Source organism: Lissotriton helveticus, chromosome 2_1, assembly GCF_964261635.1.
Source record: "Lissotriton helveticus chromosome 2_1, aLisHel1.1, whole genome shotgun sequence".
NCBI classification, from domain to species: domain Eukaryota; kingdom Metazoa; phylum Chordata; class Amphibia; order Caudata; family Salamandridae; genus Lissotriton; species Lissotriton helveticus.
Window position 1 is genome coordinate 1971962895 of NC_136059.1, and position 16244 is coordinate 1971979138.

Genomic DNA, 16244 nt, shown 5'->3' on the forward strand with positions numbered 1-16244 from the left:
ACCCGTTTACTGGTTTGTGCCCCCTCCTCCCCGTTTCATGCTCTCTCTCACCCTCCCCTACCGCTTTCCCTCTTTCATACTTTGTCTACTTCCTCTGCCCCAATCCCCATCTCTCTTTAATCTCTCCCCTTGCCTGCTATGCCGCCTATCCCCCCGTCTCTTGTGCCCTTTAACTAAGCACTCCTTCTCCCCTTGTGGGGGAAAGATCCAATGTACTTATACTTTGGAGTCTCAGTGATCCCTCAGAGAGTCCACAGCGCTAAGGGAGCAACTCACAGTTGAGGTATGGTATGGCACCCCTTGCCAAAGCACTCCCTCTCACCTTTTTGGGGAAGGATCCAGTAGGTAGGCCTTGGAGTCTCATAGACCCCTCAGAGAGTCCACTGAATAAAGGGAGCCTCTCGCAAAGGAGTTAGGGGAATGATACCACTTCCCCTGGGATCACAGATTACTGGACTTTGGACGCAGCTATTAATCGTCTACCGGTTTGTGCCCCCGTCACCCTACCCCTCTTCGTTCATGCTGCCTCTCTCTCATCCTCCCCCTCCTCTTACCCTCCTTCATTCGCTGTCTACTTCCCATGCTCCTACCCCCTCTACCCTGAATCTCTCCCCTGGCCTGCTTTTTTTTCCTTACGCATATTGTCCTTATTGCTTGTCTCGACCTAACATGTAACTATGTAGCTATGCTCTAATAACTATGTAACCTTTATAACGATGTAACATGCAACTATGGTCTGATACTCATGCAAAGCGCTCTGATACCTCCGGGTCTAGCCAGCGCTATATAAAACCTTTCAAAAAAATAAAATAAATAAATAAATCCATTGAGGTATCACTTGCCCCATTTTGGTGTCTTGGTTGGAACCCTTTTTGGCCCCAGCAGTGATTCTTGCTATCGCTGAAAGACACAGGCCATCAGCAGGAGATAGGGTCAATACAAATTCTTTTCTGTGCACTCCACCAGACAAAGTGTCTATTGCTGCATGGATTGAATTCCTGTTGCCTTTTGGCCTACTATTGTCACACCCTTCGGAACATGGCACATAAGGGTTTGACTGTGATGTTGGAGGACCTGAAGGGTTTGCCCGTGATGCTTGAGGTTCTTAGCTCAGGATGGGCAAGATGCAGATAAACGCAGATTTTGTCTCCTGGTCTAGATACCACTCATTAGATTGCCTGTGCTAAGGCCATCATTGTCATCATTAACAAATATCCATCCTTCTTTCAGCACTACAGAATAGCAGGGGCAGGGCTAGGGATTAAGGGATTTGCCCAGAATCACAGGATGTTGAGCATCCCAGTTCCCCAGCTTCGAGGTTGACTGCTCTAGCCATAAGGCTAAATCGTTTCCCCTAATATGGTAAGAACTGCTTATGGTAAGAATTATTAAAGTGAAAATCTCCAAAGTCCAGTAGTTGCTAGAGAGGATAACCAACATCCTTCCCTGCGGAGAGGTTGTAACAAAATGTTTATCTGTAGGCTTTAATATAGAGTAATAACAATACACCCATAAAAGCCTACTGACTTTAATGCACAAGTTACTTTCCTTCTGTAACAATATATCTGTAAGAAACATTAGTAGTGATAGATTCCTTACCTTAGAATTACCCCCAAGTGTCAGACTGGATCCGGAAAGTTTTCTTTCAGCAGTACCCCTGTGCATCTGTAGGCATTGTCGTGCGGCTCCGCGTACGTCGTTGGCGCCGGGATGACGTGGCTGGAGCTACTTAGACCCGCCCACGCGCAATGACGTCAGTTCTGTATACGACTTTTAGCGCCAGGAACGCAGAGCCATGCAAGAAACTGACCACTGGTGTCATGAAACTAGGGCCCTGAAAAGGATGACTTAAACCCTATAAATCAGTTCGCAGAACGGGGAAGATGGGAAGGGCGGTAAGGAATCTATCACTACTAATGTTTCTTACAGATATATCGTTACCGAAGGTAAGTAACTTGTGCATCTGAAAGAAACACGTAGTGATAGGTTCCTTACCTTCGAATAGTTACCCCAGTAATACCAACCCGGGTGGTGGGTCTGCGAACCAAGATCACACCAGAAAGTCCTGGAGAACAGAACGGCCAAAGAAGCCGTCCCTCCGGACTTTGCTTTCTAGGCAGTAGTGCTTAGTAAACGTGTGCAGCGAGGCCCACGTAGCTGCCTGACAGATGTCAAGCAAGGGAACTCCTCGTCCCAGAGCAGTAGTGGCTGCCATCGCCCTGGTAGAGTGGGCGGGCAACTCCCCTGGAGGCTCCTTTTTAGCCAAGGAGTAACAAGCCTTTATGCACACAACGACCCACCGAGAGTTGGTCCGCTTGTGCACATCCGACTTTTCTTGGCGCCCACGTATGCAACAAAGAGCTGGTCATTCACCTGGAACTGTTGTGTGCGGTTCAGATAGAAAGAGAGCGCACTTTTGGGTCCAGACGGTGGAGGCTCTCTTCCTCTTTTGAGGGAGACATAGGAGGAAAGAAGGTGGGCAAAGTGATGGTCAGCCCGATGTGAAAGGCAGTGACAACCTTTGGCAGAAAAGAAGGACGAGTCCTTAGAACAACTTTGTCAGGATGAACAGAGAGAAAAGGAGGCTTAGAAGAAAGAACCTGGAGCTCACTCACCCTTCTGGCAGAGGTGATGGCAACCAGGAAAGCAGTCTTTAGAGTGAGGAGAAGAAGAGGGCAATTGTGAAGTGGCTCAAAGGGAGAACACATAAGAAAAGTAAGAACCAGATTCAAGTCCCACTGAGGCATCACGAAAGGAAAAGGATCAAACATGTGCGTGATGCCTTTCAAGAATCTATTTACAACAGGGGACTTGAAAAAAGAAGGCTGATCTGGAAGCCTTAAAAAGGCAGAAATGGCCGAGAGACAGCCCTTGATAGTGCCCAGAGCAGAGCCCTGCTGGGCCAAGGAGAGAAGAAAAAGCAGAACCTTTGAAAGAGGGGCACAAAGGGGACCCACAGCCTTTGCTGTGCACCATGCCACAGACTTATTCCACCTGCAGGGGAATAACAAGATAACATTACAGACTTCGGGAGGCAGGTTGAAAGACGTCAACTGCCGCCGCTCAATCTCCACGCAAGGAGGTGGAGACTGGACAGGCTCGGGTGGAAGACCGACCCGTGCTGCTGTGACAGAAGATCCCCCCGAAGAGGCAGACGGATCAGGGGATAGATGCTCACACTGAGTAGCTCGGGAAACTATACTCTTCGAGCCCAGTCCGGAGCCACAAGGATGACTTCGGCCCAGTCGCGCCTGATCTTCAGCACTCTGGGCAGAAGTGGATTGGGTGGAACGGGGTACAACAGACCACAACTTCACTTGCAATGAAAAGCGTTGTCGAGCGAGTGCCGCATTGGAAACACCAGCGCGCAGAACTGATGACATTGCGCATTCTCTTCGGTGGCAAATAGATCTAACCAAGGCTCTACCCATCGCTGAAGGAGACCTTGCACCACGTCCGAGTTCAGACGCCATTCGTGATCCATCATGCACCAGCAGAGAACCTGCCAGGTGTTGAACCACCAGGGACATGCCCTGATGTTCCAGCCAAGCCCAGAGGCGCAGAGCCTCTTGGCAAAGGGTCCACGACCCCACCACGCCCTGTTTGTTGCAGTACCACATGGCAGTGGTGTTGTCGGTAAACACCTGCATTACTCTTCCTATTACAGAAGGAAGGAATGCCTTCAGTGCAAGTCGGATTGCACGAAGTTAAGAAGATTGATGTGGAGCTTTGACTCCGCCGGAGACCAGACGCCTCTGATCTACACCTCCCCATGTGGCCATCCCATCTCAGAAGGGACGCATCCGTCACAACTGTATGTTCCGGTTGGGGAAGTGAGAGGGATCTGCCATTGACCCAATTGTGATTTGTGAGCCACCACTGCAATTGCCGTGTAGTGCCCTCTGAGATCAGGACATGATCAGACAGGTTGCCCTGATGCTGTGCCCACTGGAACTTCAGGTCCCACTGCAGAGCCCACATATGCCATCTGGCATGCTCCACCAGCAGGAGGCCATCAGACCCAGTAGACGAAGGGTCATCCTGTCCGAAACCCGGGACAGAGGCTGAAAGATCGGAATCATAGCCTGAATGTCCAAGACGCACAAGTTACTTACGTTCGGTAACGATATATCTGTAAGAAACAGTAGTTAGTATTAGATTCCTTACCTTAGAATATACCCAGGTGTCAGTCTGGATCCGGAAACTTTTGTGTAGCAGTACCCCTGCGTGTCGGTAGGCGTCGTCTGCGGCTCCGCGTCCGTCGTCGGCGCCAGGATGACGTCGCCGGAGTACTTAGACATCCCCCTCGCGCGTTGATGTCAGTTCTTATACACAGCTTTTCCGCGCCAGAAACGCAGAGCCATGATAAAAACCAACACTGGTGCCATAAAACTAGGGCCCTGAAAAGGGATGACCTTAACCCTAGATATCGGTTTGCAGAACAGGGAGGATGGGTGGGGTGGTAAGGAATCTAATACTAACTACTGTTTCTAACAGATATATCGTTACCGAATGTAAGTAACTTGTGCATCTGAAAGAAACAGGTTAGTATTAGATTCCTTACCTTAGAATAGATACCGCAGCAATACCAACCCCGACTTGGCTGTCCAGGCAGTAGTGTCTTGCGAACGTGTGCAGCGAGGCCCACGTAGCTGCCTGACAGATGGCCTGCAAGGGGACTCCCCGACCCAGGGCAGAAGAAGCCGCCGTGGCCCGAGTGGAATGGGCACGCAGACACACAGGAGACTCCTTTTTAGTCAGTGAATAACAAGCCTTGATACACCCATCGAGAAATGGTCCGTTTGTGCACCGCCCGTCCCTTATTAGCACCCACGTAACCAACAAAGCGTTGGTCATCCACCCGGAACTGGCGTGTGCGATCCAGAAAGTATGAGAGCGCAAGTTTTGGGTCCAGACGGTGGAGCATCTCGTCCTCTTTCGAGGGATGCGGAGGCGGAAAGAAGGTGGGCAAGGTGATGGACTGCCCGATGTGGAATGTTGTGACTACCTTGGGCAGGAAAGAGGGCCGTGTCCGCAACACAACTTTGTCCGGATGGACAGAAAGGAAAGGAGGTTGTATAGAAAGAGCCTGGAGCTCACTTACTCTCCTGGCAGAGGTGATGGCAACCAGGAATGCAGTCTTAAGAGTGAGAAGATGAAGAGGACAGTTATGAAGTGGCTCGAAGTGAACGCACATCAGATAAGTCAGAACAAGATTCAAGTCCCACTGAGGCATCACAAACGGAATAGGGGGAAACATATGAGTGATGCCCTTCAAGAACTTATTTACAACTGGGGACTTGAAAAGAGAGGGCTGATCAGGGAGCCTTAAGAAGGCGGAAATCGCAGAGAGGGAGCCCTTAAGAGTGCCCAGAGCAGAGCCCTGCTGGGCAAGAGAAAGAAAGAGGAGAACCTCAGAAAGGGGGGCAGAGAGTGGACCACAGCCTTTGCTGTGCACCATGCCACAAATTTGTTCCACCCGCAGGCGTATACTGATTTTGTGGAGGGACGCCTGCCTGCCAGAATCACATCGCAGACTTGAGGAGGCAAGACAAATGGCCTCAACTGGCGCCGCTCAATCTCCACGCATGGATGTGGAGGCTGGACAGGTTCGGGTGGAGGACCGTCCCCTGCTGCTGCGACAGAAGGTCCTCCTGAAGAGGCAGACGAATCGGCGTGATCGACTGACATGCTGAGTAGCTCGGGATACCCTTATCTTCGTGCCCAGTCCGGAGCCACAAGGATGACTTGGGCCTGGTCTCGCCTGATCTTCTTCAGCACTCTGGGCAGAAGTGGTATAGGCGGAAAGGCGTACAACAGACGCAGCTCCACTCGCGACGAAAAGCGTCTCTGAGCGAGAGCCGCCTTGGAAATTCCAAAGAGCAGAATTGATGACATTGCGAGTTCTCTTCTGTGGCGAATAGATCTAACCAAGGCTCTCCCCACTGCTGAAAGAGGTCTTGCGCCACGTCCGAGTTCAGACGCCATTCGTGATCCATCATGCACCGATGGCTGAGTTTGTCCGCCCTGGCGTTCAGGGAACCTGCCAGGTGTTGAACCACCAGGGTCACGCCCTGAGGTTCCAGCCACTGCCAGAGACGCAGAGCCTCCTGGCATAGGGTCCACGACCCCACCCCGCCCTGTTTGTTGGAGTACCACATGGCGGTGGTGTTGTCCGTGAACACCTGCTCTACACTCCCCCAGACCGAGGGGAGGAATGCTTTCAGTGCAAGTCGGATCGCCCGCAGCTCCAGAAGGTTGATGTGGAGCTGGGACTCCGCCGGAGACCAGAGGCATCTGATCTCCGCCTCTCCCATGTGGCCCCCCCAGCCCAGGAGGAACGCGTCCGTCACAACTATGTGCTCCGGTTGGGGAAGGGAGAGGGATCTGCCGCTGACCCAAGCGCGGTCCGTGAGCCACCACTGCAACTGTCTTGCAGTACCCTCCGAGGTCAGAACATGGTCGGACAGGTTGCCCTGATGCTGGGCCCACTGAAACTTCAGATCCCACTGCAGAGCCCACATCCGCCACCTGACGTGATGCACCAGAAGGATGCAGGAGGCCATCAGCCCCAGAAGCCGCAGCGTCAACCTGACCGAGACTCGGGTTAAAGGCTGAAAGATCGGAATCAGAGCCTGAATATCCCGAACCCGCTGTTCGGGAGGATAAACCCGAAACTGCGCCGAGTCTAGAACCGCTCCGTTGAAGAGGAGCTTCTGAGAGGGGCACAGGTGGGACTGCGGCACATTGATGGAGAACCCCAGCAGGTGCAGGAGGTCGGCCGTAGTCTGGAGGTGGCTGACGACTGTCTGGGGCGAGCCCGCCTTCAACAACCAGTCGCCGAGATAGGGGAAGACTGACACCCCATATCTGTGCAGATGAGCTGCGACCACCGCCATCACTTTCGTCAACACCCGAGGGGCGCTGGTAAGGCTGAAGGGGAGCACGGTAAACAGAAAGTGCTCGTGGCCTACCGTGAACCGCAGGTAGGGCCGGTGGGCCGGCAGGACAGGGATGTGAAAATAAGCGCCCTGCAAGTCCAACGCTACCATCCAGTCTCCCAGGTCTAGGCCAGCTAAGACCTGAGCCAGAGTCAGCATCTTGAACTTCTCTTTCCGGAGGAAGCCGTTGACGTTCCGCAGGTCCAAGATTGGGCGTAGGCCCCCTTTGCCCTTCTTCGGAACCAGAAAGAAGTGGGAGTAATAACCACACCCTACTTCTGGCCCAGGAACGCGCTTGATGGCCCCCTTGGCCAAGAAGGCCGTAACTTCCTCTTGCAGAAGTTGAAAGTGATCCCCCGACACGCGGTGGTATTGCGGTGGCATGGCTGAAGGGGTCGCCTCGAAGGAGAGGGAGTAGCCCCATACAGACGATTTCCAGCACCCACCTGTCCAATGTGATGTCGCGCCAGTGGAGGAGGTGATGGCAAACTCTGCCCCCCACTGGCGTTAAATGGGCCTGAAAGCTCGGACTAGGAAGGCTTTGAGGCGGATGCTGCGGGGGTGGATGTGGACTGGCCTCGCCGTTGTCCCCTGGCACCGCCACGGCAGTTACCACGTCCGCCACCGCACTGGATGTTAGTCTGCCGCCCGTGGCTGGCAGGACGTGTGGGGGTGCCCCTTCCTTGGGCACAAAAGGAGCGAAAAGCAGCAGTTTGCTGGCACGGGGCCGACAGGCCCAAGGACTTGGCAGTAGCCCTGGAGTCCTTAAAGCGCTCAAGCGCACTGTCTGCCTTGTCGCCAAAGAGGCGACGGCCATCAAACGGCATGTCCATAAGGGTGTTCTGGACATCAGCCGAAAAATTGGCGGACCACAGCCAGGCTTGGCGGCAAACCGCCACCATCGTTGCAATCGCCCTGCCTAGCAAGTCTGTGGTATCCAGCCCACATCGAATGGAATACCATGCCGCATCTCACCCCTCAGCAAGGGCTTGGGCGAGTTTAACCCGGGCCTCCTCCGGGCATTGTGGCAGCACATCCGCGACCGTGACCCACAGAGAGTGGGTATAATGGCCCAAAAGGCAAGCGGTGTTGACCGACTGCAACCCCAAACTAAGTGAGAACATCTTTTTTCCATACTGTTCATATCTTTTGGATTGCCGATCAGGGGGAGCTGTCTGGAATGCGGTCTGGGAATTAGAGGCCTGGATAACCAGGCTCTCGGGGTGGGGTGGGTGGTCAGGAAACAAGGGTCACCCGGGGGCGGGCGGTGGCGTCTGGCCACGTTCCTATCTACAGGGGGACCTGTAGCGGGCCTGGACCAAGTGCCCAACAGAACGTCAGTTAAGGTCTCATTGAACGGCATCAGAGGTTCCGAACAGCTTGCCTGCGGTTTGAGGAGCTCAGTGAGGAGGTTAGTCCTCACGGCCACGACGGGGAGCTCAAGACACAAGGCCTTGGCTGCCCTCGTTAACACCACACTGTAGGCAGCCCCCTCCTCCGTAGCCACGGTAGGAGGGGAGACAAACCTAGTGTCGGGCGAAGTGTCCAAAGCACTGGCCTCCCCTAGTTCACCTGCCCAGTCCTGAAAAGACTGGCACTCCCGTGCCAGAGGGTCCTCAGACCCCTCCCAGTCAGCCTCGCCCTCCATCTCCTGGTACTCGGGTTCAAATGATGGGGCCGGATCATAGAAGTATTGCACTTCTCTCGACGTTGAATGCGGCGTCGATCGATGCCGTTCCGGCGCCGGAACCGGATCGAGGGGGGGGGGATCGGGGACGACGTCGTCCGGGTGCGGCATCGGGGGCAACACCCTAGGAGTCGACGCCGGCAGAGGGGTCGTTAGGTCGACCAGCGGCGACCCGGATGCGATGGATCTGGCGGGGCCCTGCGGCGTCGGGAACGAAGTCGCCGACAGCGCTGGGGACGAAGCACCCGACGGCGCCGGGACCAAAGCACCCGGCCCGCTTGGGCTCCCAGTCGGTACCGCGGGGCCTGAAGGCACCGCGGAACCAGACGGAGGAGTGAGCGACCTCATGGCCATGGGAAAGACATCGATCTCTAGCGTCCCGTTCTGCCCAGGGACCGGTGGGTATGGAGCAGGCCGCGACGTCTGCGGCTCCGGCGGAGCCGCGTGGGCGGTGTCGCCCGAACCCACGGCCGCGTCGCGCGAGCGTTGGGGGAGTCAGAAGAGCGGTGTTGCTTCTTCCACTTCTTGTGCCTCTTACCTGAGGAGTTGGAGCCCGACGAGTGGTGTTGACTCGCCGAGTGGTGATGACTCCAGCCCCGCGACTGGTCTCTCAATGGCCACGCTGAGGTTGTTGCTGCTGTGGTCTGTGGCCCTGCGAATGCCGTGGGGCGCCCCTTCCGTGGCCACAAAAGGAACGAAAAGCAGAAGGCGGAGGAGGCCGAGCGGCCAACAGGCCCGAGGACTTGGCCGTAGCCCAGGAGTCTTTGAAGCGCTCCAACACAGTATCTGCCTTATGGCCAAAAAGGCAATTGGCATCAAAGGGCATGTCCATCAGAGTGTTCTGGACATCCCCTGAGAAGCCAGTTGTCCTCAACTAGGCATGGCGCTGAAGCGCCGCAGTCGTGGAAATCGACCTGCCTAGAGTCAGCGGTGTTTAGCCCACAACGTATGGTGAACTTTGCTGCGTCTCTCCCGGCTGCAATCGCCTGGGAAAGTACTACCTAGGCTTCCTCCGGGCAGTTAGGCAGCACCTGCGCAAACGTGTCCCACAGAGAGTGGGTATGACGGCCCAAGAGGCATGTGGTGTTCACCGACTGCAGCCCTAAGCAGGCAGATGAAAATAGTTTCGTATCAAACTGATCCAGCTTCTTGGATTCCCTATCTGGAGGTGCGGTAGGGAACGCACTCTGGACAACCAAGCTCTCCGGGGTGTTGGGTAAGGAAGAAGGGGTCGCCCGGAGCCGGGCGATGGCGTGGGGCCACGTTCCTATCCACAGGAGCCCTTGTGTTGGGCCTTGACCGTCGGACGTCGGATAGTGCTTCATTAAAGGGCAGCAAAGGCTCCGAGGAGGTAGCCTCCGGTTGGAGCACATCTGTCAGGAGATTAGTCCTGACGGCCACGGTAGGGAGTTCGAGGCCGAGAGCCTCGGATGCCGTACGCAACACCACTGCTTAACTGGCTCCCTCATCCGTAGCCACGGTAGGAGGAGACAGCATGCCAAGGTCAGGCGAGAAGTCAAGACCACTGGCCTCCCCCAAATCCTCTGCCCAGTCCAGATCATAAGCACAGTCCTGTGCTAGAGGGTCCTCAGACCCCTCCCAGTACTCCCCTTCCTCCGAAGTCTGTGGAACAGGCTCAAAATAAGGAGGAGGGACATAGGGCACAAAAGGGCTCATCGGCATAGGTATTGGTGATGGGTGACGTCGATCCGGCACCGTGTACAGGTCGGGGCTGAACCTGGGGGCGATGTTGTCCCGAGGAGCGGGCGGCCTCGGAAGCCGCGCCAGGGAGATCGGTGCCGGTGGAGGTGTCACTAGGTCAACCGGCATTGATCGGGATTCTATCCTGGATCCTTGGGGGGCCTGCGGCGTTGGGGCCGGAGCCGCCAGCGACACAAGAGCCAGCGCCGCTGGAGATGGCAAAGCAGGACCACTAGTCGGGCCCGCGGGGCCCGCAGGCGCACCGGCGGGGCCAGACGGCCCAAAGAGTCGGGCCATGGCAGCAAGAAACTCTTGCACCTGAGCAGGCGTCGCTCGCGCACTCGGGAAGGGGGGGTGGACTGGGGGCGATGTCGCAGGCTCCGCTGGAGCCGCAGGGGTGGCACCACTCTCACCCTCAGCCGCGACGGGAAGTTGAAGAGCAATGATGCTTCTTCGACTTCTTCTTGGAATGCTTCGACTTACCTGACCCCGAGTGCGAAGACTTAGATCCAGAAGAATGATGGTGACGACTCCGGACTGCTGGACTTAAAGCAACTTTCGGGACTGCTCTTGCAAAGTCTTCAGCGCCATGGCCCAGCAGTCGGGGCAAGACTTGGGGTTGTGGTCGCGCACCAGGCAGTAGAGACACACGCGGTGTGGGTCTGTCACAGACATCATGCGGTGACAGTCTCCACAGTTCTTGAACACGGGCATCCCTATGACACCAGGAGTCGATCGACTCAAAAAGATGAGGTAAAAGGCCTAAAAAAACTCAGTCAAAAAGTGACTGGGGGTACTTGCTCTTCACGGATCTGCGCTTGCTGGCACGGAAAAGAAAACTGACGTCAGCGGGCGTGGGCGCGTCTAAGTAGTTCCGGTGACGCCGTCCCGGCGCCAACTACGCCAACGACGTAATCTGCTCAAGGGGTCTGCCAGGTTGTTCTTTACTCCTGGGAGATGGTCCGCCTTGATGATTATATGATGTTGAAGAGTCCATTCCCAGACCCTTTGAGCTTCCAGAGATAGGATTGGAGATCTCGTTCCTCCCTGCTTGTTGAGATAATGCATGCAGGTGGTATTGTGTGTACGAATGAGGACTGAGGCTGCTTGAATCCTTGGGAGAAATGACTGGAGGGCAAGGAGAATTGCTCTCAGTTCCAGAAAAATGATATGCCTTTTGGACAAAGACAGATTCCATTTGCTGCTTATTTGGAGGTCCAGAAGATGCGCCCCCCAACCTTCCAATGATGCTTCTGTTGTTAGAACAAACTCTGGAAGAGGAGAGAGGAATGACAGTCCCACAGATAGATTGTTGGTGGACTGCCACCAAGGAAGTGCGTTTTTCATGACCGGTGTTATCTGAATGATATCCTTGAATGATCCTGTTATCTGAAACCATTATCTGTACAATTGCTCCTGAAAGGATCTCATCCTTAAACGTGTATGAGGCACCATGAGGGTGGCAGAAGACATCATGCCGAGAAAGGATTTGAGGAGACGGACAGAAACTAACTCTTTTGCAGAGATTGGGAGCCAGAGATAGAATGGTGTTCTGTCTTTTTGTGGATAGGAATGCCTTGTTTTGGAGGGTATCCAGTGTTGCTCCGAGAAACGTTATCCTCTGGGAAGGTATGAGAATGAATTTTTGATAATTGTTTGCCACCTCTAGAGAGCGGAAGAGCTGAAGGTGAAAAGAGATGGTCTTTAGGGCCTGACAAAGAGAAGGAGCCTTCACCAACCAATCGTCGAGATACAGGAAGATCTGTAGGTCTTTAAATCGTAGGTATGCTGTCACGGAAGCAAGACACTCTGTAAAAACCTGAGGCTCTAAACGGAGGCTGAAGGGAAACACCTTGAACTGATAGTGTGCGCCTGCCACAGTAAAACAGAAGAATTTTGGATGCTTGGGATGTATAGGCATATGGAAATATGCGTCCTGTAAATTTAGGCTTGCCAGGAAATCCGCTTGGTTCAGAATCTGTAATATCTCCTAGAGTTACCATGCGAAACGACTTTTTCTGCAAGTATTTGTTGAGCTTTATGAGGTCCTGAAAGGGAAGCCATTCAACCGACTTCTTCACCAGAAAGAAACTGGAGTAGAAGCCCCTTCCTCTTCGAGAGCCTGGCACACATTCTATTGCTCCCTTTTCGAGCATGATCAATGCTTCCTTCTTTAACAAATGAAGATGGGTTGGTATTGATTTTTGAGGTGGGTGAGGAGGTGGTGCTGTGCTGAACTCTAGGGTATGACCATATTTATTATATACAGAACCCATTTGTTTGTTGTTATTTTCTGCCATTGACCTAAATAACAAAAGAGGGAAAAAATTTTAGCGGCAGGCGGGAAGGTCTCATTACTGTTTTCTGACAGTATCTCTGGTTGACCTGGTTGCTTTCGCCTGGGCTGTCTGGACTGAGCAGCCTGTGGTGGTGCATGCTACTGCTGCTGATGTTGGTAGGAAGGAAGAAAAGAGGTGCAAGTCTGAGGCTGGTATTTCTGGTAACCTCCTCGAAACAAATATGCTCCTCTGCCACGTGCCCCACGAAAGGGGATCTTTCTGTGTTGGAGCGTGCCCAAAGCCCTAGCAGTGTCAGTGTCAGTTTTAATAGCCTGTAAGGTGTCATCAATATGTTTGCCAAAAAGCGTTTCACCACAAAATGGGATGTCCACCATTTTGCTTTGCACCTCAGGGCGGAACGTTGTTGCCTCCAGTCCACCCTGACGCCCGAGGAAAGCCGCTCCAGCGAGTGGACGAAAAGCCAGGGAAGCCACATCCATAGAAGCGTCAATAATTTCTGATGCAGATCTTTCTCTCTCAAGAAGGATCTATCTTGCTTCTATCCTTTTATCGTCCGGAAGGAGGTCCATGTAAGGGATATCGGATAACATCAGGTGGTCGTATCTTGCTAATATTGCCAGAGCGTTAGCTGCGTGCACACTAGTACCTGAAATTGTAGTAACCCTCTTGCCAATGTGATTGAGGCGCCTTCCCACCTTGTCAGGTGGTGTAGTAATAGGCGCTAAAGGGTTTCTTGATCTCCGCTGGGCAGCCTGAGTGATGACAAAATCTGGCTTAGGATCGCCTACCAGACAAGCTGGATCATCATCAGGAGCCCTATATTTTTTGTCAATCCTGAAACAACCGTGGCGGGAGTCCTCATAACCTTCACACCTTCTTCCCAGATGTGATCAATAATAGGTATCGCTCTCACAGTCTTTCTGGAAGGAGCCTTAAAATCTTAAAGAAAACAGTCAGACTGCTTGACTATCATTGACACTTGAAAACGAGAAGCCGCTCTCTCCATTAGTGCATGGAAACAGCCAATGTCCTCCGGCGGAGAATCTGCAGTCTGAGGAGAAGCAGCAAGCATTGAAATAACAATCATCCCATTCATCACCTACATCCCCATCTTTCTGAGGTTGACCCTCCTCAATTTCTCCGTCATCAGAAGAGTCATGTTGTGGCAAAACAGTATCCCTTACAGTGGAAGTCGTAGGAGAAAGCTCAGGCCTATGTGGAGGAGAAGCTAGTGGTAGAGGTGCCTGGGGCGGCTGTGGCGGCCGAGGTGGATTAGCAGTTGTTGAAGGAAAACAAGTCCAGTAGTCATGTAGCACGTCCTGCAGGTCTTGAACCAAAGCTACAGGAAGGTGGACCATGGGTTCACTAACCGGCTCCATGTATTACATTTCTGCATGTGGAGGGTGATATTCCTGGTGATAGTAACCTTCAGAGTCATCCTCATCATCAGCGTGATACTTCACATGAAGCTGAGAGTGATTGTGAGAGATACCAAACATCCCATCATCATCAGATTCCTCAAGAAATGTAAAAGGTGGTAAGGGTGACCCCACTGCTGGATTCTGGAAAAATACCAGTCAACTGTGTCGTCGACGAGAAAGTCGTTGATGGATATACAGGCGTTATTTGCAACGTTGGCGGTCGCTTACAACCAGGCGGGGGGTACAGTGTCGTCAGCTTCGTCGATGGCAGCGGTGTCTGTATCGTCGAAGAAGCTATAATAGGAGCAGAAGAAGTCGCCGTCACTATAGTCGACGATGCCAAGACGGTCGTCGAAGGAATAAACGTTGTCGATGATGACGCCAACGAGGAAGTTGTTGTCCTCGTCGTGTGAGTTGTCGTCGACAAAGAAGTCACTGGCGATGTTGTGGCCTTGGTCGTCGCAAGAAGCGTCAGCGGTGGGACCGTCGTCAACAGCGTAGTCGTATCCGTCATCTACGATGTACTTTTCGTCGACGAGATCTTCGACGGGGTGGGTGAAATGCGCTCAGATGGTGATTTTTCTATCGAGAGGGACACAGATGATAACGCCAACGATGATATAAGTTTTCTAGAGACTGTAAACTTCATGGATTGTTCTGAAGATTGTTTTCCATGTTTCTGTGTTGAATGGCTCTTTTCCTCAGTAGGAAATGAATGCTTTCCTTTTAGTCAGGTGCCCGCATCTTTCTGACGATACTTTTTAGAAACCTTTTTCTTGGAAACTTCTGGAGATTCATGAGACCTTTCTCTCCTTTTAGATGTTTCCTGAGAGGTCTGAAAGGTAGAGCTCTACTAATCCTCAGAGACATCATCAGATTTGTTTTTAAGTCTCTGAAGCCAAATCAACCACCTACCCTCTTTGTCTTTAAGGGTTTTGGTTGAAAAAGTCCAACACATTTTGAAGTCCTTTACCTTATGCTGAGGGTAAAGACAGTATATAAAGTTCTTATGGGGATCCTCGGCATGCAGTCTCTTTTTTACGCATGTTCCACAAGACCTGAAGAGACCTTTCTTTGAAGAATACGGCATTTTGAGTATAAATCTGGTAAAAAGAAGAAACTGAGCAGAGCTTAGGAAGCCTCCCTTTCACACAACTTCCTATAGAAAATCTGAGGAAGCTAGCCTCTCTTGGGAGTGTTCTACAGGGTGCTGTCGCCTGTTTGGTTACAAAAGAAAATGGATAGGCTATTGCAGTGACTGTTTATTGCGTTGTAGCCTATGGTAGTTTTACTACTGCTATTATAAGTATACCGTGGGGCTCCCACTACGGCAACTGAGATGATTCAAGCATGTGAATCTACAAAAGATCCAATACTGGAGAACTGTGAATGTACAAAAGTACTTACCCTGGTCAATTTAGGGAGACAGCACAGTGACTGGAGTCCTGATTAGCAGGATGCCAGTCAGACTAGGTCAAAAACACACTGACAACAGGCAAAAAGTGGGGGGGTAACCATGCTTGAAGGATCCTACCTTCCTACACTCACTGTGTCAGTTCCTCCTCAGATCTTATGCTTCTGAGTTCTTACTTAGAACAACTTTAGGAGAGGTTGATTTGCAAATTTCTTATCTAGGGCACTTGTGGCCTCTGAGTGGAAATGCCCTAAATACTTCCTTGCCCATAGCCATGTAAGTGGTTGGTTGTTGGCAAGAGAACATGGTGAAGAATTAATGAGGAAATGTCTAACATACCAAAGATTAATAAATAAAAAAACGTATTACGATAAAAGCTCAAATTTGTTACAATATTTTTGCTATTTGAACGAGAAACTTGGGGCCCGATTTACATCTGGGCGGGCAGATTTCGGTGTCACGAGGTGATGGTTATCCCGTCTGGCGAAATAAAAATCGGCGGACAGGATATCGGTCACCGTTGTGACGGAGTAGCCCGTCTCCCAATATCTAAATCAGGCCCTTGATATCCTGCAACGGAGTCACTGCAGAAAAGCATTACATTGAAGTTCTAAGTGGACAAGTTTCCTCTTTAAATAAATGTCTATTTTTTAAATAAATGTCTACTCTGTAATTACTGAGATGCGCTGTATTTTTCCCTGGTCAATAACCACTGGTAATATAGTTTGCTCTAGCTCAGGTCACCTCTGGCATCCTTGGTTTGAGCCTTGAGCCTCAGCG

At 52.3% G+C, this 16244-nt stretch overlaps 1 protein-coding gene across 2 annotated transcripts in view; it reads right to left on the reverse strand.

Moving 5' to 3' along the window:
* Positions 1 to 16244, reverse strand: part of LRBA (LPS responsive beige-like anchor protein) — a 2244423-nt gene that overhangs the window by 581686 nt on the left and 1646493 nt on the right. The window lies entirely within an intron of this gene.